Genomic DNA, 23,612 nt, shown 5'->3' with positions numbered 1-23,612 from the left:
ACAAGCTTGTCAGGAACTCCCTGTTTCATGGCTTGATCCAATATTTTTGTGAATTGCCCACTTTATATTCTGTATGGTCGACTCTCTCTCCTAACTGTTGGGTGCCTTCTCAACTTGCCTTGTGAGTCAGCCAGTATACAAGCCTTGGGTTCTTTGTTATTTTCTGTTAGAAAGCTAATTGTAAATATTTTGTTAAATAAGTAAAATTAACTAATATTTGTAGAGAATAAAATGAAATAGGAACATTTTTTCCTATTTCCAGGATCTGATTTTTCACACAAACGTGCACGTGCTCACGTGCACACACACACACACACACACACACATACACACCCCTCTCCCTGTCCAAGCCTATACCTGAAGAAAATATAAAAGTGATTCAGTGTAGACTTCTGCTTCCAGAAAGATGGAATTGATGAACATTTCTCTATTCCTCCTGCTAAATAAGTACAGCTGAAAACTGGATGTTATGAGTACAACAAATATAAGACTCTGAAAAGTGAAGAGAAGAAGGTAGATGGTCTTAGGACCTCAGAACCCAAATAATAACATGACTGTAAAAATACTGAGTTTTCTTATTGCCTCATATGTTCTAGACTGGATATGGGGAAGCTGGCAACCCAGAAATGTTTGATGCAGACAAAAGCCTTAAGAAAAGTCTATCCTCTTTAGCCAAGGATTAGGAATGGGATAGTGAGAGAGAAAACTTTTAGACAGTAACCCCTCCACTCCAGCCAAATACACAGAAAAAAATCACCCTGATTAGCGGAAGCCAAATGGGGCCCTAAACTTCTCTCAGTCATAACAAGGCAACCCCTCTCTCCCATGGTGTTAGTAGAGGTGATGGGCGAGGGTGGTGGGTGGGGACAGTAACAGTGTGCTCCTCCCAGCCAGGGCAGTATAGTGAGGTTCCTGAACTCCCACCTTCACCCAGTATAACAAGTTCCTTTTTCCCTTCTCCCCCACCAGTGGTCAACGAAATCTAGTGAGGAAGCTGCACTTCCACCCCTGCCAGGCAATAATGAGGCTTTGTCCTTCTTCCCCCACCAGAGCAGTGGTAGAAGAAGCCTACTATAACAGAATATTTAAATAAGATCCATAGTCTCATAACAGTACCCCAAGTATGCAGGTTTCAATTGAAAGTATCTTATATCAAGAACCAGAAGTGTCTCAACTCAAATTAGAAAAGAGAGTTAATCTTGCCAACACCAAGATAACACAGATGTCAGAATTATCTGACAAGGATTTTAAAACAGCCACCAAGAACAATTATAAACACACTTGTAACAAATGAAAAAATATAAATTCTTAGCAACATTGATAAAATGAACCAATTACTTGGAAAGCACAAGCTACCACAACTCACACAGCATAATACAGATAATTTAAATAGCCCTAAACTATTAAGGAAATTAAATTTGTAATTTCAAAATGAAAACCAGACCTGGATGTTTTCATTGGCGCATTCTACCAAATTCTTGAAGAATTCAAACTCTTTGTACGCAGTCTCTGTCAGGAAATACAAAATTCAGAAACCCCTTCCTCATTTCATATTATGAAGCTGGTAATAACCTTGCTACCAAAGTCAGACAAAGACAATACCAAAAACAAAACCCAAAAAACTGCAGACCAATATCCCTCATAAGTATAGATGCAAACATTCCGTAACAGATGTAAGTAGAATGTAATTCAGCAATATAGAAAAAAAATACACTGTGACCAAGTGGACTTTATTCCAGGAATGCAGGTTTGGCTGAATATTTGATAATTAGTCAGTATAATCAACTGTATTAACAGGATAGTGAAGGAAAAATCACACGATCATATCAGTTGTTGCAGAAAAGAACCTTTTGACAAAGTTGAACACCATTCATGACTAAAACTCTCAGAAAACTAGGAATAGAGGGGAATTTCCTCAACTTGATAAAGAACATGTGCAGAAAACATACAGTTAAAGTCATACTTGATGAAAAAATGAATATTTTCCCCCTATGATTGGGAATAAGGTGGCAAGGATGTCCATTCTCATACCTCTTATTTGGCGTAATATTCGGAGTTCCAGCCAGCACGATAAGATGGGGGAAAAAGTGTGTACAGAATGGAAAAAGAAATTAAACTGTTCCTGTTTGCCTTTGTCATATGTGTAGAAAAAGCTGCAAAAAGACCTGTAGAACTAACAAATGAGTTAAGCAATATCACAAGATATAAGACTGACATACAAAAATTGATTTCTATACTCTAGCAATGAACATGTGGGAACTGAAATTAAAAATACAATACCATTTGCAATTGCTCAAAAAATTGAAATACTTAGACATGAACTTAACAAAACATTTATAGAACTTGTATACTGAAAATTATAAAATGCTGATGAAAGAAATCTAAGACCTAAATAAATGCAGAGATATACTTTGTTTATAGATTGGAAGACTGAACATAGTATAGAAATCATTTCCCCAAAATGGATGTACAAGTTTAACAAAATTCCTATCAAAATCTCAGGAAGATTTTTTTTTCATTTGGAGAGTTTATAAATGTTTGATTTTTCTTTAATTTTAAGTATATTTGATTTACAATGTTTCAGGTATACAGCAAAGTGATTCAGTTATACATATATGTATATACATATATATATTCTTTTTTAGATTCTTCTCCGTTATAGGTTATTACAAGATACTGAATACAGTTCCCTGTGCTATACAGTAGGTCCTTATTGTTTATCTCTTTTATAGATAGTAATCTGTATCTGTTAATCCCAAATTCCCAATTTATCTTATCTCCCCCTTTCCCCTTTGGTAACCATAAGTTTGTTTTCTATGTCTGTGAATCTGTTTCTGTTTTATAAGTAAGTTCATTTCTATCATTTTTTTAGATTCCACGTATAAGTGATATCATATAATATTTGCCTTTCTCTGTCTGACTTCACTTAGTGTGATAATCTCTAGGTCCATCCATGTTGCTGCAGATGGCATTATTTTACTCTTTTTTATGGCTGAGTAATATTCCATTGTGTGTGTTTGTGTGTGTATTGCATCTTTATCCATTCATCTGTTGATGGACATTTAGGTTGCTTCCATGTCTTGACTGTTCTAAATAGTGCTGCTGTGAACATTGGGGTGCATGTATCTTTTTGAGTTAGAGTATTCTCTAGCTGTATGTCCGGGAGTGGGATTGCTGGATCATATGGTAACTCTATTTTTAGTTTTTTAAGGAATCTCTATTCTGTTTTCCATAATGGCTGTACCAACTTACATTCCCATCAATGGTGTAGGAGGAGGAGGAAGATTTTTTTAAGGTTTAGCAAAATTATTCTAAAATTTATATGGAAAGGCAAAGGAACTAGAGTAGCTACAACAATTTTGAAAAACGAAAAATAAAGTAGGGCAAATCACTCTACTCAATTGCAAGACTTACTAAAAAGCTGGAATAATCAAGACAGTGTGGTATTGGCCCACAGATAGACCTGTAGGTTAATGGAACAGACTAGAAGGCCAGAAATAGCTCCACACAAGTAAGGCCAATTGATTTTTTTTTAAAATAAAGTTATTTATTTATTTTTGGTTGAGTTGGGTCTTCGTTGCTGCGTGCAGGCTTTCTCTAGTTGCGGCGAGCGGGGGCTAATCTTCATTGTGGTGTGTGGGCTTCTCATTGTGGTGGCTTCTCTTGTTGTGGAGCATGGGCTCTAGGCCTGCGGGCTTCAGTAGTTGAGGCTCATGGGCTCTAGAGTGCAGGCTCAGTGTTGTGGCGCACAGGCTTAGTTGCTCCATGGCGTGTGGAATCTTCCCGGACGAGGGCTTGAACCCGTGTCACCTGCATTGGCAGGTGGATTCTTAACCGCTGCGCCACCAGGGAAGTCCAGGTCAATTGATTTTTTTATTTTTAACATCTTTATTGGGGTATAATTGCTTTACAATGGTGTGTTAGTTTCTGCTTTATAACAAAGTGAATCAGTCATACATAAACATATGTTCCCATATGTCTTCCCTCTTGCGTCTCCCTCCCTCCCACCCTCCCTATCCCACCCCTCCAGGCTGTCACAAAGCACCGAGCCAATATCCCTGTGCCATGCGGCTGCTTCCCACTAGCTATCTACCTTACTACGTTTGTTAGTGTGTATATGTCCATGACTCTCTCTCGCCCTGTCACAGCTCACCCTTCCCTCTCCCCATAACCTCAAGTCCGTTCTCTAGGAGGTCTGCGTCTTTATTCCTGCCTTACCCCTAGGTTCTTCATGACATTTTTTTTTCTTAAATTCCATATATATGTGTTAGCATACGGTATTTGTCTCTCTCTTTCTGACTTCCTTCACTCTGTATGACAGACTCTAGGTCTATCCACCTCATTCCAAATAGCTCAATTTCGTTTCTTTTTATGGCTGAGTAATATTCTATTGTATATATGTGCCACATCTTCTTTATCCATTCATCCGATGATGGGCACTTAGGTTGTTTCCATCTCCGGGCTATTGTAAATAGAGCTGCAATGAACATTTTGGTACATGACTCTTTTTGAATTTTGGTTTTCTCAGGGTATATGCCCAGTAGTGGGATTGCTGGGTCATATGGTAGTTCTATTTGTAGTTTTTTAAGGAACCTCCATACTGTTCTCCATAGTGGCTGAACCAATTCACATTCCCATCAGCAGTGCAAGAGTGTTCCCTTTTCTCCACACCCTCTCCAGCATTTATTGTTTCTAGATTTTTTGATGATGGCCATTCTGCAGGTCAATTGATTTTTGATAAGAGATGCAAAAGACAATGGAGGAAGGATAGTCTATACAACAAATGATGGATATCCACAACTGGATTTCCATAGGCAACCAAATGAACGCCAATCTAAACTTTACACCTTATACAAAAATTAACTTGAAATAGATTCATATATTTAAATGTAAATCCTACAACGATAAAACTTTTAAAAGAAAATATAGAGGAAAATCTCTGGGAGCTGGGGCTTGGTGTAAAGAGTTCTTGGACGTGATCCCCAAAGAAGAATTCATATAGGAAAAAAAATGTTCTTCACCAAAATGAAAAACATTTGCTCTGTGAAAGACCCTGTTAAAAGAATGAAAAGACAGGTTACATACTATGAGAAAATACTACCAAACCACCTATCTGACAAAGGACTCATAACTAAAATATATAAAGAACTCTTAAAACTCATCATGAAAAAAGCAATCTAGTAAGAAAATGGGCAAAAGACCTAAAGAAACATTTTACTGAAGAGTATATATGGATGGCAATAAGCACATGAAAAGATGTTCAGCATCACTAGCCATTAGGAAATGCAAATTAAGATTATAACGAGATATCTCTACACACCCTTCAGGACCATTAAATTTAAAAAACGACAATACCAAATGCTAGCAAGGATGCAGGAAAACTGAATCTCTTATACATTGCTAGTGGGAATGTAAAATGGTATAGTCATTTTGGAAAACAATTTGGCAGTCTCTTAAAAGCTAAACATACTTTTGTCATATGACCCACCAGTCACACTCCTGGGCATCTATCCCAGAGAAAGGAAACGTGTCTACATGAAAACCTGTACATAATTTTTCACAGCAGCTTTGTTTGTAACAACCAGAAACTGTTACTTGAGGACACTGAGGGGAAGGGGAAGCTGGGACGAAGTGAGAGAGTAGCATTGACATGTATACACTACCAAATGTAAAATGGATGGCTAGTGGGAAGCTGCTGCATAGCACAGGGAGATCAGCCCGGTGCTTTGTGATGACCTAGTGGGGTGGGATAGGGAGGGTGGGAGGGATGCTCAAGAGGGAGGAGACATGGGGATATATGTATACTTATAGCTGATGCACTTTGTTGTACAATAGAAACTAACATACCATTGTAAAGCAATTATACTCCAATAAAGATATTTTAAAAAAAAACCCAGAAACTGTTAACTGAAATGTCTTATAGAGAAATGATGTCAATAGAGAAATGATTAAACTAATCTGTGGTGTGTCTGTACTGTGGAATCTTACTTAGCAATAAAAAAGGAATGGTATATATGCAACAATTTGTGTAGATCTTAAAGTGTACTCTGCTGAGTGAAAAAAGCCAGTGTGAAAAAGTACCTGTATGATTCCATTTAAATATTGGGTCAGCCAAAAAGTCCGTACCATCTTATGGAAAAACTGAACGAACTTTTTGGCTGACCCAAAAAGTTCTTGAAATGACATTCTTGAAATGACAAAATTATAGAAATTTTGAACATTCTTGAAATGACAAAATTATAGAAATGGAGAACAGATAACCGGTTAGTTGTTGCCAGAGATTAGGGGCAGGGGATGGAGAGGGAGGTGGATGTGACTATAAAGGGGTAGTCTTTGTGATGATGGAATAATTCTGTAGCTGATTGTGGTGGTGGTAGTTACACAAATCTACACATGTGATAACATGATATAGAAATGTACACATTGTACCAAAGTCAGTTTCCTAGTTTTGATTTTATATTTATAGTTCAGTAAGATGTAATCTTTGGGAAAACTGGGTGCAGGGTATATGGGACCTCTTTGTGCAATACTACCTTTGCAGCTTCCTATGAATCTATAATTATTTCAAAATAAAAAGAAGGAATCCTAGCTAAAGCATCAGGTAAAAAATTCTCAGAGAAAATAAAAAACCTAAAGGTGCAGTATCTCTGAGGAGTTGATTGTGTGACATGAACTGGCTTTCATCCAGAGGGCATTTTTGAAACCTCGTAAACTAGAGTTTCCTTTCCTCAGCCTCAGGAAGCATTGAGGAACTTTGAGGAAATGAAAAGTTCTTCCTGAGATGATAAATATAAGTTATCCTCTTACCCTAAAAGCTGAGCCTCAGAGGGTTAAACTGGAAACCCCCACCAATCCCACCATCCTTCAAGACTGCAAAGGAAATTGATTTTTCTCTGTGCTTCTCAGTTTTTAATATGCATCAAAATCACCTGGAGGGTTGTTCACACATGGATTGCTAGTTGACATCTCCGGAGTTTATAATTCAGTAGGTATGGGATAAGGCCTGAGAATTTACAGTTCTAACAAGTTCCCAGGTCATGATGATTTTGCTGGTTGGGGACCACACTGTGAAAATCATTAATGTAGGTATGTGGGGGCAAGGTCATTGCTGAGAACTTTGAACAAACAATGGATGCTCATGTGGTTTGCATTTTGAATTTAACACCCCCTAGGTAGTCTAATAAAATTTCCCTGAGGTAACTTAATTTGGATTTACCCCCATAACAGTAGTGATCATATGTTGGCAGTGAGTCTTTCTAGGCTCTTGGTAGAAGTAAATACAGATTTTCATGGGAGAAACTCTTCTCTATCCCAGGGCTGAAAGTTTTCCCAGAAATAAAATTCCAAGCTAGTAGAGCAACTGACAGTCAAATTAAAAGCACAAGGAAATGTAAGTACCATGAGCATGAGCAGGAGTCAGCAGGAGACCTGCTAGGAAGTAAGAATAATCAGACATAAAATATAAAATAACTGCTTAATAAGTTTAAAGACATGTTAAAATATATTCCAAGGTTAAGAAACTATAAAGAATATCCCCAGATATTTTTAAAAAGCAGCTAGAACTTAAGAATTTAAAATTATACTAATTGAAACTTATTAAAAAATCCTCAAATAGATGGATATAACCACACATTATGTAAATTTGAAGAAGAGAATAATGAACTGAAAGAAACATCTAAAGAAATTATCCTGCATGTATTCAGAAGAAACAGATGAAAACTATGAAAGAGAAGTTGAGAGCCATCTAAGAATATCTAAACATTTACTTGGATGGCCTTCCATAAGAGAGACTGGGAACCGACAACAGTTGAAAAGATAATGGTTAAGAATTTTGTACAACTTAGGAACAGTGCTAACCTGTGCATTCAAGAATCACAAGAACTCAAGCTGGTTAAATAAAAGGAAATTCTCAGCTTTGTTGCGGTGAAACGGCAGAAGATCAAAGACAAAGGGTCTTAAAATTATCTAGAGAGGGAAGAGAGATTTATCTGCAATGGTGTCACATTTAGAAGACATTGGAACATAAGTTAAAAAAAAAAATCTAGAATTCTACACCAAGGGAAAAAGGGGGAAATTCTGACACTTCAAACAGACAATTGGGAATTCTTCACTAAAGGAAATTTTGAGGAATGTACTCTAGGCAGGAGGAAAGTGATTCTCAGATCAGTGTCCTGAAATGTAAGGAATGAAAAGCACATGAACTAGTAAATAGTTTAGCAAATCTAAGCAAATAATGATTTGTATAAAACAGTTCGTGTCTCATGGGCTTTTAAAAATGGAATTTAAAAAAATGGAATTAATATATATGCCAATAATAATCTATAAGTCAGAGAAGGGTGAATAGCTTTAGGTATTCTGAGGTACTTGTTGGTAAGAAGAGTAAAGATATGCAACTTTTCAGAGTCTAAATTAATCAGCATGTGTGTTATATAAAGATTAACAACTAAAAGAAATCAAAGGAATAACTTCTGAAATAGTGTAGGCAATGGAATAAGGAAAAGTATGAAATCCAAAAGAAAAAACCAGGCAGAAACATAGTTCACAGAACAAGTAGAAAATATAAAATGGTGGACATAAATCCAAGTATTTCAGTAACTATGTTAAATATAATGTATTAAGCTAGTAATTTTGAGTGTCAGGCTGATATTTAAAAATTCAACTATGCAATTTACCCCCCACCCTCCCAAAAAGGGAGAGAGTATAAGAAAGTTGAAAGTAAAAGGATGGAAAAAGATACATCATGCAAATACTAACGTAGATTTTTAAGGCAAAAAGTTCACACTGATAAGAGATACAATTTATTTATTTATTTTTTTTTTAGTTTTTTTTTTTTTTTTTGATGTTGGGGGTAGGAGTTTATTAATTAATTAATTTATTTTTGCTGTGTTGGGTCTTCGTTTCTGTGCGAAGGCTTTCTCCAGTTGTGGCAGTCGGGGGCCACTCCTCATCGCGGTGCGCGGGCCTCTCACTACAGCGGCCTCTCTTGTTGCGGAGCACAGGCTCCAGACACGCAGGCTCAGCAGTTGTGGCTCACGGGCCCAGTTGCTCCGTGGCATATGGGGATCCTCCCAGACCAGGGCTCGAACCCGCGTCCCCTGCATTAGCAGGCAGACTCCCAACCACTGCGCCACCAGGGAAGCCCAAGAGATACAATTTAATAGGGAAATAAAACAGTTATAAATTTTACGTACCTAATACTGTGACCCCAAAATATGTCAGGCAAAAAGAATGCAAGAAGGAAAAAAGACAAATCCATAAGCATAGCTTGAGAGTTTTCAGCTTTCTCATTAACTGATAGAACAAGTAGACAAAATACTGACATAAAACTTGTTTATAGTATCCTTTTTATCTGTTTCATGTCTGTAACATCTCTTGTCACATCCATTTTTTTCACCACTAATTTTGGGTGTTTTGTGCCTTCTTCTTTTTGCTTATTCTCACCAGAGGTTTATCAAACTTATTTTTTTTTTCAATTTTGAAAATTTTTAAAGTGCACATAACATAAAATTTACTGTTAGTCACATTTAGTACATTTACAGTGTTGTGTAACCATCACCACTATATAGTTTGGAACATTTAATCACTCCAAAAGGAAACCCTGTGCCTGTTAAGTAGTCACTCCTCATTCTCCTGGCAACCACTAATCTACTTTTTCTCTGTATGGTTTTGCCTATTCTGGATATTTCACATAAATGCAACCATTCACTAAGTGCACTTTTACTGGCTTAGTTCACTTACCAGTATGTTTTCAATCCAGGTCATTCATGTTGTAGTATGTATCAGTACTTTGTTCCTCTTTATGTCAGAATAGTCCATTTTATGTATATACCATATACACATTTTGTTCATTCATTCATCAATTGATGGACATTTGGATGGTTTCCACCTTTTGGCTATTGTGAATAATGCTTCTGTGAACATGGGTGTACAGGTTTTGTTTTAGTACCTACTTTCAGTTCTTTTGGATATATGCCCAGGATTGGAATTGCTGGGTCATATGAAAATTCTATGTTTAATTTATTGAGGCACTGGCCGAACTGTTTTCCACAGACGTTGCACCATTTTACATTCCTACCAGCAATATACAAGGGTTCTAATTTCTCCGCATCCTTGCCAACAAACACTTCTTATTGTCTGTCTTGTTGATATAGCTAGCCATCCTAGTGGATCTTATGGTTTCGATTTGCATTTGCCCGTTCGTTAATGATGCTGAATATCTTTTCATGTGCTTACGGGCCATTTGTATATCTTATTTGGAGAATGGTTTTGCCCGTTTTTTCATTAGGTTTATTTTTTGTTGTTGAATTGTAAGAGTTCTTTATATATTCTGAATCCTGGACCTTTGTCAGATATGAGTTGCAAATATTTTCTCCTATTTTATGAGTTGTCTTTTTAAGTTTGTTGATAATATCCTTTGATATACAAAGTTTTTAACTTTGGTGGAATCCAACTCATCCTTTTTTTTTTTTTCTTTTCTTTTGTTGCTTGTGCTTTTGTTGTCATATCTAAAAACCCATTGCCAAGTCCAGAGTCAAGACGACTTATTCCCCGTCCTTATGCCAATACCATATTGTTTTGATTACTGTACTTTTTAATGTTTTGAAATAAAAAAGTGTGAATCCTCCAGTTTTTTTATTTGTCTTTTTAAAAATCCAACTCTTGATTTTGCTGATCCCTGTACTGTTTGGTTTGTTTCATTAATTTGTGCTCTCATCTTCATTGTTTCCTTTCTTTTACTATATTTGCTGGGATTATTTCATTAGTCTTTTTCTAAGTTTTTTGGATTGATACTTGGCTTATTAATTTTTACTTTTTAAAAAATGCAATTTAAGGGTATAGCTTTCCATCAATATACTGTATAACTTTATCCCACCAGTTTTAATATCTTTTTTCATTAACTCAATTACAGATGTCACTTTTAGTAGTTTTTTGTTTATAATTTACTGTTCCATGTAGATATTTTTAATTTTGTCATTTTTTCCCCAAGTTTGTTACACAGGCTTTAACAAATCAACTAGAGAAGGTGTGGTTTGTGGGTTTTTTGTTTTTTTGCCCTGCCGTGCAGCATGTGGGATCTTAGTCCCCTGACCAGGGATTGAACCCACGCCCCCTGCATTGGAAGCGCAGAGTCTTAACCATTGGACCACCAGGGAAGTCCCACAAATCAACTAGAAAAAGACTTCAAAAAGAGGAAAACATGAAAAGATTCCCAATCTCATTAGTATTTAAAGAAGTAGAAACAAAATGAACTGAGATAGTATTAGTTTACATTAAAAATTCTTTCAATTTCAAGAATTGGTGTTACCACTTTGGAAAATAATTTGGTATCAACCAGTAAAGTTGAACATGTGCTTATCCTATAACCCAGCAGTTCAGCTCCTAGGGAAATACCACAGAAAATCATAAGCAAATGTGTATGGGAGATAGCTATAAGAATGTTCATAGTAGCACTTTTCATCGTAGCCCCAAATTGGAAACAACCTAAATATCCATCAACAGTAGATTTATTTTAAAAAACTGGTATATTCATATAGTGCATTGCCATTCCACAGCTGCAGGCACACATACGTATTGCAGTTATAGTAAGTGAAACAAGCAAACCGCAGAAGAATTTATTCACTGTGGTTTCTTGTGTGTGAAGTTCAGTAAGAGGCAAAACTGAAAAATATGAGCAAATACCTAGATTATGAAGCTTTGTAAAGAAAATCAAGGGAATGGTTTTCACACACTTTAAGATAAATGGTTACCTCTTGTGGATGAGAGAGAAGGATGGTGCTGGGGAGGAATTTCAAGGATCCTGGCAGTGGGTGGCAGTTACATTGACATTCACTTCATTCTTTTTTAAAGTGTATGTGTATACTTAATACACTTTTTGATATATAATAAATTTCATAGGATGAGTTCTTTGTTCATTTCTGCACCAACAAATCTATAATCTTTGGGGTTTTTTTTGTTGTTGTTGTTATTTTGTGGTATGCGGGCCTCTCACTGTTGTGGCCTCTCCCGTTGCGGAGCACAGGCTCTGGACACTCAGGCTCAGCGGCCATGGCTCACGGGCCCAGCCGCTCCAAGGCATGTGGGATCTTCCCGGACCGGGGCATGAACCCGTGTCCCCTGCATCGGCAGGTGGACTCTCAACCACTGCGCCACCAGGGAAGCCCTAAATCTATAATCTTGATGAAGTGGTTGATTTTTTTTTCAAAGGAAAATATAAATAACCCAAGTAGGATCAAAAGAAGTGAGAAACCTGAATTGATAAATATTATGGAAGTGGTATCAGGCTAGCTGACTCCACTGTGAAGTGGAAATCTGGCCCACTTTTTAAAAAGAGCTCCCCTGAAGAGCTCCTGCACAGCACAGGGAGATCAGCTCGGTGCTTTGTGACCGCCTGGAGGGGTGGGATAGGGAGGGTGGAGGGAGGGAGACGCAAGAGGGAAGAGATATGGGAACATATGTATATGTGTAACTGATTCACTTTGTTATAAAGCAGAAACTAACGCAGCATTGTAAAGCAATTATACTCTAATAAAGATGTAAAAAAAAAATCAACAACAAAAAAATAAAAAATAAAAAGAGCTCCCCTGGACTTCCCTGGTGGGTGCAGTGGTTAATAATCTGCCTGCCAGTGCAGGGGACACAGGTTTGAGCTCTGGTCCAGGAAGACGTGCCGTGGAGCAACTAAGCCCATGATCCCCAACTACTGAAGCCCGCAAGCCCCAACTGCTGAAGCCTGCGCACCTAGAGCCTGTGCTCTGCAGCAAGAGAAGCCACCGCAATGAGAAAAGCCACCGCAATGAGAAGCCCACACGCTGCAACAAAGACTGGTCCGTGCTCGCCACAACTAGAGAAAGCCCGTGTGCAGCAACGAAGACCCAACGCGGTCAAAAAATAAATCAAATTTTTTAAAAAAGCTCCACTTCTGCATTAGACATCCGTTAGACATCATCATTAGACAACCGTTAGACATCATCACCTGATCGCATTACTAAGATCTCAGAATTGTCATGTCAGCTAATCTTTTCATCTTTTTGCTTCTCTGATGTTGTCAGTCTATTTTAGTTGACTCCCTTAGTTGACTTCTGATCACTACTGCACTTTATAACGTTTTCATTTTTCTCATGTTCCCAAGCTCTCTACCTCTGCCCCTAATTTCATATTGTTCCACAGGACCTCATGTTGTTTTTTCTGTGCCAAAACAGAAACCACTGAACGTGAATCCTTTCAACCTACGTTTCCTAGGCTTAATTAAATGCTTTCCTATTGCTTATAGTATAACGCTTATACTTTTCAAAAAGGAAAGGTATTTATAAATCTCCTCACTCTTTGTCTCCCTTTCAGTTTTCAAGCCAGTATTGTTTTTGCCACTCTACACTAACATTGCTGTCTGTTGAAATAATATACTTCTCTAAGTTTTCCTTCTTACCTTGATTGCTGTTGTCATTTCTTCCTTCCTCTTCTCTCCCTTCTTTCTTCCTAAACTTTCTCAAAAAACCAAAACCTTAAATATAGGTCTTTCCTAAGGTGTTCACTTAGCTTGCATCTTTCATCTTATCAGTTCCTGTATAAAACAGTAATTTATATGATGTAATAATTGTGTTCTCTACTTGGGTTAATACTATCGCTACCCTTCCTGGCACACAGACTAGAATGTCTTCACTTCTAGCTTCTTCTTCATGTAGTTCTCTTTCCAGTGTACTTCTTAAGTCTTCCCACATTTCCATAGACCTGGACAGGTTCATTTGCCATGTTTAAAGACCTCAGATGGTTCTGTGGTCTATGAGAATAAATTTATCCTACCTTTCTAGCCCTATTTGCAGCAGTAGAGCCTTTGTGAGGCCTGTATACCCAGAAAAATAGACGTTTTTTACTCTTTCTTAACAGTTGCCAGTTTTGCCTTTTTTTTCCCTGTATTTTTGCCTCTTTCTTCTTACCATTCATTCTCTTCATTTACATTCCTATCCCCTCCACCTCCTCTTCCTCCTTACACAGTGAATCTCAGAAAGAATGATACATACTGATACATAAGCAAAAGTCTTTTTCCAGGCTAAATTCTTAGCCTTAAAGATTTCTGTAGCATTGCATTTGTATCTTTTATGACCCTTGTTTCTGCCTTGCATTAAAATGAACTTGAATAAGTGTATTATTTCTGCTAACTATTGTCTCTGCTGCTTGGGGTCAGGGAGTCATCTTTATTTCCTCTTTGGAGCTTGGAACACAGTCTCTGTTGTTTATATGAACTAATGGGAAAAAATACAAACTCCAAACCCCATTTTCTTTTTATTACCCTCTTTATTGGGGGAGGGGGCATGCAACCTAAAAAACCATTAAATTTTAGAATTAAAGTGATCTTGCCACTAATTTATTCTAAGACCATAATATTATGGATGAGAAAAATTTGCCTCCAGAATTTAAGTGAATTGCTCAGTATCACACCATTCAAGTAATTTGTGGCTTCTGGAATTTTTAAATTTGACACTCTGATTTCCAGAAGCAATGCTGTTGATATGAGTACTTTGAAGAGTTTAATCCTCTCATCCTTTCTCAGGCCTGGAGTTTGTCTTCTGCATTCTCTGAGGGTCTTCCTCTCTGCTAGAAGAGAGATGAGGGGAGATCCTAAGTGAGCTGGGGTGGTCATAACCCTAATTGGATGGAAGTCTTCAGGCAGAAAGTTGGCGTCATCATTTTCTTCGTTTAGTCCTATAGAAGTTCACTGTATTCTGGTTCCTTTTTCTTCTTTCCAACAAGAGACTGCCTCCTAAATCTTTCTTATTTTCTCTGATGGCTTTTACAGACTTACGTGTAGTCTGATGGTTTTATGATGTTGAGAAAAATGTCATAAGGAGGAGTGTTTGCTTTTAGTATTCATCTTTAATTATCCATAATATCTGAATTCTGTCTGGACAGATTTGTCACCACTTTATCCTTCATCTTTCCCCAGTACCTATTGATACTTTTCAGTTTTCTGCTATCTTTTATGGATTGTAATTTACTGTTCCCTCAAACATATACCTTATTATTGTTTTTATAGAGATTGGGACAATAGGGCATTTTTCTTACACAAACTTTTTTCTCCTATCCACTAGATGGCTCAAGTGTACCACTCTGGCAGCTCATATAGACATTTGTGTGCTTTGTGATTTCTGCTTTCTGATTACTGCTTGCTTTTAAGTTGTCTTGATAAGTTCTTATCTGCACCAGTCATTTCAGCTTTACATGTATGTGATGGCAAGTTACCCCACATTTTCTGATTATTTACAAACATCTGAAAAGCAGCTGATGATTGCAACGTTTAGAAGATGTTTGTTTGTTTTGTTTTGTTGCTTTCACGAGCTGTTTTGGACTTGAGTTCAGTTGCCAGTAATCTCTATATAGATTCCCTCAAACTGGGCATTCAATTATTAACTCATTCTTTTCTTCCTGACTCATAGTCATTTTGAGTCATTTTGCAGAATATGGTGGTATTTTGGGAGTTTTTGAGGCACTAATGTTATGGCTGTTTGCTTTGGTTCAGTAGATATCTGAGTGTTCCTGTTCTGGCACTGTGCTAGGCAGTGGGGGAAATACCAGATGAATAAGCAGGACATGTTTATCAGTAGGGAGCCTACCACATTATTTTTTTCCTTGAATTTCTGAAGCCAACTGATGGGTAGAATGAAATGGCTGATGGAGGTTATGTTTGTAATCAATCATGTGTGCAGTATGAGGAGAATTTTATCTCTTTTTGACATCGTCCCTGTTGATATATATGAAATAAGAATTTTTTAAAACTGCATTCTTTAGAAATATTTTGTGCTCATGGTTAGCTGTTTTGAGTTGTTAAGTGGAGAGGAAAGGGAAGTGAGACTGGCTGAATGCTCATCATGTGCCGGTTTCTTACTTTAATGTATGGCATTTAATTTGGTTCTCCCAAAAACCTAAAAGACAAATACAAATATCTTCATTTTACAAATGAAGAAACTGAGGAATCAAATGGGTTAAGTAAGTTTGCCTAGGGTCAAACAACTAGAGGATGGAGAGACAAAATTTGGATCCATATTAGACCTTCTTCAGAGCTCTCATTCTCTCCAGGCATCTGTGTAGTCTCCTGGGAAGATGGCACTTGTACCTCCAAAAAGGGAACCTGGGCCTCTTTGGGATATCAGGGGTTGCTTTTGTTCGTTTGACCTAGAGAACACCATTATTTCCTGAAGTGTCACCTTTTTTTTTTTTGTGGTACGCGGGCCTCTCACTGCTGTGGCCTCTCCCGCTGCGGAGCACAGGCTCCAGACGCGCAGGCTCAGCGGCCATGACCCATGGGCCCAGCCGCTCCGCGGCACGTGGGATCCTCCCGGACTGGGGCACGAACCCGCATCCCCTGCATCGGCAGGCGGACTCTCAACCACTGAGCCACCAGGGAAGCCCCCACCATTTTTAATAATTATTTTAACTGGTTGGATACTTCCATATCCTAAAGGCAGAGAACTCCAAGCAATGCATTGATTGATTGCCTTTGACAATTGATTTTTTACTGACCTTTGATATAAAAAAGTGTTCTTAGACTTTTTGGCAAATTAGTCATACTGTCTCTTTGACAGATCACCTTAGAATGATAGTAAGCTTTGTATAAAAATTGATTTACCCAGAGAAACTGTTTGCACCTAACCTATTCTTCAAGTATTATATATGCATATGCATATGTATATATTTTGTACCCATGGTAATAACTATGAATTACTTCTATCAGTTTGAAAGTATAGTTATATGATTTAAGGGGAAATAGGAAGTTATTGATACAGCAATACACAAAGTATTAACAGTATTGTAACTAGATAATAATTTGTTTCTTTTCATAAAACTCCCTTGTATTCTCTCATAAGGGTTTGGTAGCTAAAATTGTGTAAAAGAGGAAATAACGTTGTTATCCAAGGTTCTTAAAGAATCAAGACTGAAATAAAATAAGCAGTTAAAAAAAACTATTTAAAGGGGGTTACTTAATTTTTCTGTGGATGTGGTACCATTTGTCTTGGCTCTGTAGTTTTTGTCCTTTTTCACTGTATCAGTAAACAGTCGTTAGGTACACATCCTTCAAAGTTGATATCAGACTTTTACAACTATTAAAAATAATCAGTACTGCTCACTTGAACTCATTGATTTCATGTTGTATCATCAGATTTCAGTTAAACAATAACCAGAAGTAAATTTATACCTTTCATGTCATCTTATATATCATCCACACACTGCCTGAGATTTTTATTCCTTTTTATGTATTGTTGGGTGTTGACAGTATTATTAACCATATTTACTTTACTAAATGTTGCCTTGTGTGGAAATTCCAAAACTTTGCCAACTCTTGATAACCAGAATAATGATAAGCTAAAGAGAGTCTTATTCCATCTTTTGAGGGAAATGTAAAATTATTCATCTAACTATAAAGAATCTTCGGCAAGGGTGTTTTTTTAAAAGTATGTTGAATTCCTAGCCATTTTATTATTGACAGCTATGTATCTATATGATAGGTATGAATATAAGGAACGAACTTTCAGTTGTCAAAGGATAAGCATGTTCAGTGAGTTGAAATTGTGGTATGACAATTGGATAACTATTATATCTTGCTGAATCAACTCCATCTAAATCTTAAGTGCATATTGTATTGTTTAGTCACTTCCTGATTCAATGAGAAGTCACAATATGTAGCAGTTTAATAGCTAGCATGTTCTACTTCATAGCTCACAGAATGTCCTTGGTGAGTAAAGTAAGTCCACAAGAAATACAAAACAGATGAGAATTCCTTTAGAATACAACTTATCTAGTCTATTTCCTATAATTTGATGTGACTGTGAATGAATGTCCTTATGTAATAAGAGAGCCCTAGATATATTTAAATATTTAACCCCCTGTAACTTACTGTTAGTTGGAAATGAAGCAGGGTTTTTAAAACATTTTTCAATATATCTTTTCATTTCCTGTGTCTTGTAAATATCATTGATTTGTTATTTTGCATTTTTTGACTGTGGTCCATGGGAAAAAAATAACTTTTATTGTGTGCAGTACATATTTGTGTATTTGTGTGTGCGTGTGAGTAAACAAAAGTTTCACAGATACTTATTAACACACAGGCTGTACTCTGATATTCTCTACTCTCTTCTGTTTCATTTAGAAAAAAATTCTAATCCACTAAATTAATTTCATGACACATCAGTGGATTGGAACTCATAGTTTGGAAACACTGCCATTTTAACTGAATGCTTAGAAGATATAAGTCCAAAAACCATCTGAGGTACCAAGCCCATGAAGGAAAATTTAATATTGATTGAGATACCTTGGTTATTTGTGCACCCCTACGATTAAGATCATTTTAGTTAATAGAAAATGTGTTTCAAGTTTCAAGGGGCATCTTTAACCAGGACAAAGGATCAATCCTTGGTAATGAAAACATTCTAAATGTGAAAAGTCTACATTGTAGATAAATGTGATTTTGTTAATTATAAGTAATCATGATTATCATGTTTGGGAACATTAATATGCTAGTCACTTTATGTTGAATTTCTTTACATATTTTATCTTTGCTTAAACAAGAAACTTGACATTTCTTGGTTGACATAAAAGTTTACAGTTAGGAAGGGGATCAAGATAGCAGAATAGGAAGACCCTAAACTTACCTCCTCCCATGGCACACCAAAATTACAACTATCTGTGAGCAGCTATCTGTGAGAAAGACCTGAAGACTAGCAGCAAAGATTTTCTACAACTAAAGATATAAAGAAAGAGCCACAATGAGATAGGTAGGAGGACAGAGACACAGTCTAGTCAGGACCCACACCATGTTGGTGACCCACAAATGGGAAGGCTATCACAACCACAGAGTTCCTTCCTGCAGAGAAGGGGGTCCAAACCCCACATCACATTCCCCACCCTGGGGGTCCGTCACTCTGAAGATAAGCCCCAGAACATCTGGCTTTGAAAACCACCAGGGCTTACAATCCGGAGAGGCAGAGGGCTGTAGGAAATGACACTTCACTCTTAAAGGGCATACACAAAATCTCACACACTGAGTCCCAGCACAGAGGCAGTAATTTAAAAGGCGCCTGGGTCAGACCCACTTACTAATCTTAGAGAGCCTCCAGGAGAATCAGGAGGCAGTCAGGACTCTCCTGGGGATAGAGATGCTAGTGGCAGATACTTTGGGGATTTCATTTTACCCTATTGACACCAGTACTAGGAAGCACCATTTTGGAATCTTCACTCTATCCCATTCACGCTGGGGACTTGCTCTGTCCACAAGCAGCCCACAGCAGTCACTGGGGAAACCTGCCCCACCCAGCAGAGCAACCTGGGCAGGACCTTACAGCCAGCAGGGCCAGGGGCCAGTCCCACCTATCAGCATGCTCACAGTAGTCGGCCCTGCTACAACAGAAGGGTGCATGCAGCCCACATAGGGGACACCCCAGAATACTGGGGGCCAGAAGGAAGCATGCAGCTGGGCCCCATAGGACGTCTCCTGCATAAGGCCACTTTTCCAAGATTTGGGAGACATAAAGGACCTACTCAGTACCTAGAAATAAACACAGAGAATTAGGCAAAATGAGGAGACAGAGGAATATGTCCCCAATGAAGGAACAAGACAAAACTTCAGAAAAAGAACTAAATGAATGAAATGGTGATAAGCAATCTACCCAATAAAGAATTCAGGGTTATGGTTTTACAGATGCTCACAGATGGTTTTACAGATGAATTTGGGAGAATGAACAAACATAGTGAGAATTTCAACAAAGAGTTAGGAAATATAAAAGAGCCAATCAGAGCTGAAGAATATAATAACTGAAATGAAAAATACACTAGGAGGAATCAACAGTAGAATAGATGATACAGAAGAATGGATCAGTGATCTGGAAGACAAAGTAATGGAAATCACCAAAGATGAACAGAAAAAAAGAAAAAAGAATTTTAAAAATACGTAGTTTGAGACCTCCGAGACAACATCAGGCATACTAACATTTGCATTATAGGGGTCTCAGAAGGAGAAGAGGGAGAGAAAGGGGCAGATAACCTATTTGAAGAAATAATAGATGAAAACATCCCTAACCCGAGGAAGGAAAACAGATATCCAGGTTCAGGGGACACAGAAAATCCCGAAAAGATGAACCCAAAGAGGTCTGCATGAATACATAATTAAAATGACAAAAATTAAAGGCAAAATCTTAAAAACAGCCAGCAAAAAGCAACTGGTTATGAACAAGGGAACTCCCACAAGACTGTCAGCTGACTTTTCAGCAGAAATTCTCTAGGCCAGAAGGGAGTGGCACATTATATTCAAAGTGATGAAAGGAAAAAACCTACAACCATGAATACTCTACCTGGCAAGTTTATCATTCAGAATTGAAGGAGAGATAAAGAGTTTTGCAGACAAGCAAAAACTAAAAGAGTTCATTACTACCAAACTGACCTTACTAAAAATGTTAAAGGGAATTCTCTAAATGGAAAAGAAAAGTCCACAACTAGAAATAAGAAAATTACAAAAGGAAAAATCTCACTGGTAGAGGCAAACATACAGTAAAGATAGTGGATTAACCACTTATAAAGCTAGTAGGAAGGTTAAAAGACAAGAGTAGTAAAATCATCTATATCTGTAGTAGGTGATTAAGGGATACACAAAATAAATTTATTTTAAGATGCAGGACTTCCGTGGTGGTCCAGTGGTTAAGACTCCACACTTCCCCTGCAGGCGGTGCAGGTTCGATCCCTGGTCAGGGAAATAGGGTCCTGCATGCTGCACGGCATGGCCAAAACAAACAAAAAAAAACAGATGTAATCTATGAGGTCAGAAACATAAAGTGGAGTGGAGGGGAGTAAAAATGTAGTGCTTTTAGAATGTGCTCAAACTTAAGAGACCATGAACAAAAATAGATTGCTGTATATATAAGTTGTTATATATGAATCTCATGGAAACCAAAAACTGTAATAGGTACACAAAAAATAAAGAGAAAGGAATCTAAACACCAAAGATAAGTCACCAAATCACAAGGGAAGAGAGCAAGAGAAGTAGAAAGGAACAAGGAACTACAAAAACAACCAGAAAACTATTAACAAATGGCAATTAAGTATATGCCTATTGATAATTATTACTTTAAATGTAAATATAGTAAATAAATACTCTATTCAAAAGACAAAGTGCCTGAATGGGTTAAAAAAACAAGACCACTGTATATGCTGCCTACAAGAGACTCACTTCAGATATAAAGACACACACAGACTAAAAGTGAGAAGATGGAAAAAGATATTCCATGCAAATGGAAACAAAAAGAAAACAGTACTTAGACAAAATAGACTTTAAAACAAAAACTGTTACAAGAGACGAAGAAGGGCATTACCTAATGATAAAGGGATCAATCCAACAAGAAGGTAACACTTGTATATACACCCAAAATAGGAGCACCTAAATCATAAAGCAAATACTAACATGCATCAAAGAAGAAATTGACAATATACAGTAGTATTAGAGGTCTTAGCATTATTTTTTTGGATGTCTCCTCAGGCAAGGGAAACAAAAGCAAAAATAAGCAAATGGGACCATGTCAAACTAAAAAGCTTTTCTACAGCAAAGGAAACCATTAGCAAAACAAAAAGGCATCCTACTGAATGGGAGGAAATATTTGCAATGATAATCCTGATAAGGAGTTAAAATACAAAATATATAAAGGATTCATACAACTCAATATCAAAAAAGCAAACAGTCCAATTAAAAAATGGGAAGAGAATCTGAATAGACATTTTCCCAAAGAAGACTTACAGATGGCCAACAGGTGCATGAAAAGATGCTCAACATCAGTAATCATCAGGGAAACGCAAATCAAAAACACAGTGAGATATCACTTCACACCTGTCAAGGATGGCTATAATCAAAAAGACAACAGATATCAAGAGTTGGTGAGGATGTGGAGAAAAGGGAACCCTCGTGCACTGTTGGGATTATGAATTAGTGCAGCCACTATGGAAAACATTATGGAGGTTCCTCAAAAAATTAAAAATAGAACTACCATATGATTCAGCAGTTTTACCTCTGGGTATTTACCCGAAGAAAACAAAAACACTAACTGGAGAAGATAACGCACCCCCCCCCCATGTTTATTGCAGCATTATTTACAATAGCTAAGATATGGAAGCAACACAAGTGTCCATCAATAGATGAATGGACAAAGAAGATTTAAAAAATGGTACCTTGCTATTTGTGACAGCATGGGCAGATCTAGAGGACATTATGCTAAGTGAAATAAGTCAGAAAGAGAAAGATAAATACTGTATGATTTCACTTACATGTGGGATCTATACAACAAAGCAACTGAACAAACAAAATGAAAACAGACTCATAGAGAACAATCAGGTAGTTGTCAGAGGGGAGGTAGGCATGGTATTTGGTGGAAAAGGTGAAGGGATAAAAACTTCCAGTTATAAATAAGTCACGGGGTTGTAATATATAGCATAAGGAGTATGGTCAATAATACTGTAACAACTTTGTGTAGGGGCAGATGGTTACTACACTTATTATGGTAATCATTTTGTAATGTATTTAAATGTTGAATCACTGTTGTTCAACCGAAACTAGCATATTATTCATCAACTGTATTTCAATAAAAATGTTTACAGTTATATATAGGCAACTTTTAGTATGATACAAAAAATATTAAGTGTCCTGAGAAGTACAGGTAAAATTAAGATAAAAATTATAATTTCCTGGCCTTATATGATGGCTTATATATTTGAACACTTAGAAAGGATGGTGATGGTCATTTCTCAGAAGGGAACAGAGGCAAAAAGACAGAAAAGTTTGACATGTTCAAGAAATTGAAAGTAGTCTATTTGGATGAACTTTGTTCTAGAGGCAGTTTTTAAGCAGAGGAGAGAGCTAATGTCTCTTGTAGTACCCACTTGCTACAGGAGATAGCAGATGGATTCGAGTGGGGTGAACTTAGGCAGGGAGATTAGTTAAGAATTCATTGAAGTAGTTTAGAGAAGAAGTAGTGAGATTCGGTAAGATAGTGTCTTCAGAAATAGAACATTTTGGGCTTCCCTGGCGGTGCAGTGGTTGAGGGTCCGCCTGCCGATGCAGGGGACACGGGTTCGTGCCCCGGTCCGAGCGGAGCGGCTGGGCCCGTGGGCCACAGCCACTGGGCCTGCGCGTCTGGAGCCTGTGTTCCACAACGGGAAAAAGAAATAGAACATTTTATCAAGATTATCAGAGTAAAATCACCATTATTTGTCCATCGATTAGATTAATTCATTCATAAATATTTGGGTATCTTCTGTACAATTCTGGGAACACAAGTGTGAACAAAACACATGCTCTTTGCCCTTATGGGTTTTAGTCCAGTGGGAAACCCAGATGTTTACAATTTAGGGTGATGCATATGCTGCCATAGAAGGCCAGTGTGCCCTAGCAGTGAGTGTCCAGACTACTAATCTTGAAGTCTCATGGATGGGTAGGTCTTGACCAGGGAAAATAAGCAGGGAGAAGTATGTTGGAGGCAAAAAGAAACTGTGTATCAGCTTGGAAATGAGAGAGAGAGAGTGATACATTGTGGAACTGAAAGAAGTTCATTGTGGCTATATTTTGGGATTGGAGAGGAGGCCAGGACCAA

At 37.4% G+C, this 23,612-nt stretch overlaps 1 protein-coding gene across 4 annotated transcripts in view; it reads left to right on the top strand.

Annotated features, from left to right (window-relative positions):
- MAPK8 (mitogen-activated protein kinase 8) overlaps window positions 1-23,612 on the top strand; it is a 118,003-nt gene that overhangs the window by 30,428 nt on the left and 63,963 nt on the right. The gene's annotated exons all lie outside the window — the stretch shown is intronic.

Source organism: Leucopleurus acutus (assembly GCF_964270905.1).
Source record: "Leucopleurus acutus genome assembly, chromosome: 14".
Classification (NCBI taxonomy): Eukaryota; Metazoa; Chordata; class Mammalia; order Artiodactyla; family Delphinidae; genus Leucopleurus; species Leucopleurus acutus.
The sequence above is the reverse complement of the archived record's forward strand: the minus strand, read 5'-3'. Positions and strand labels throughout refer to the sequence as shown.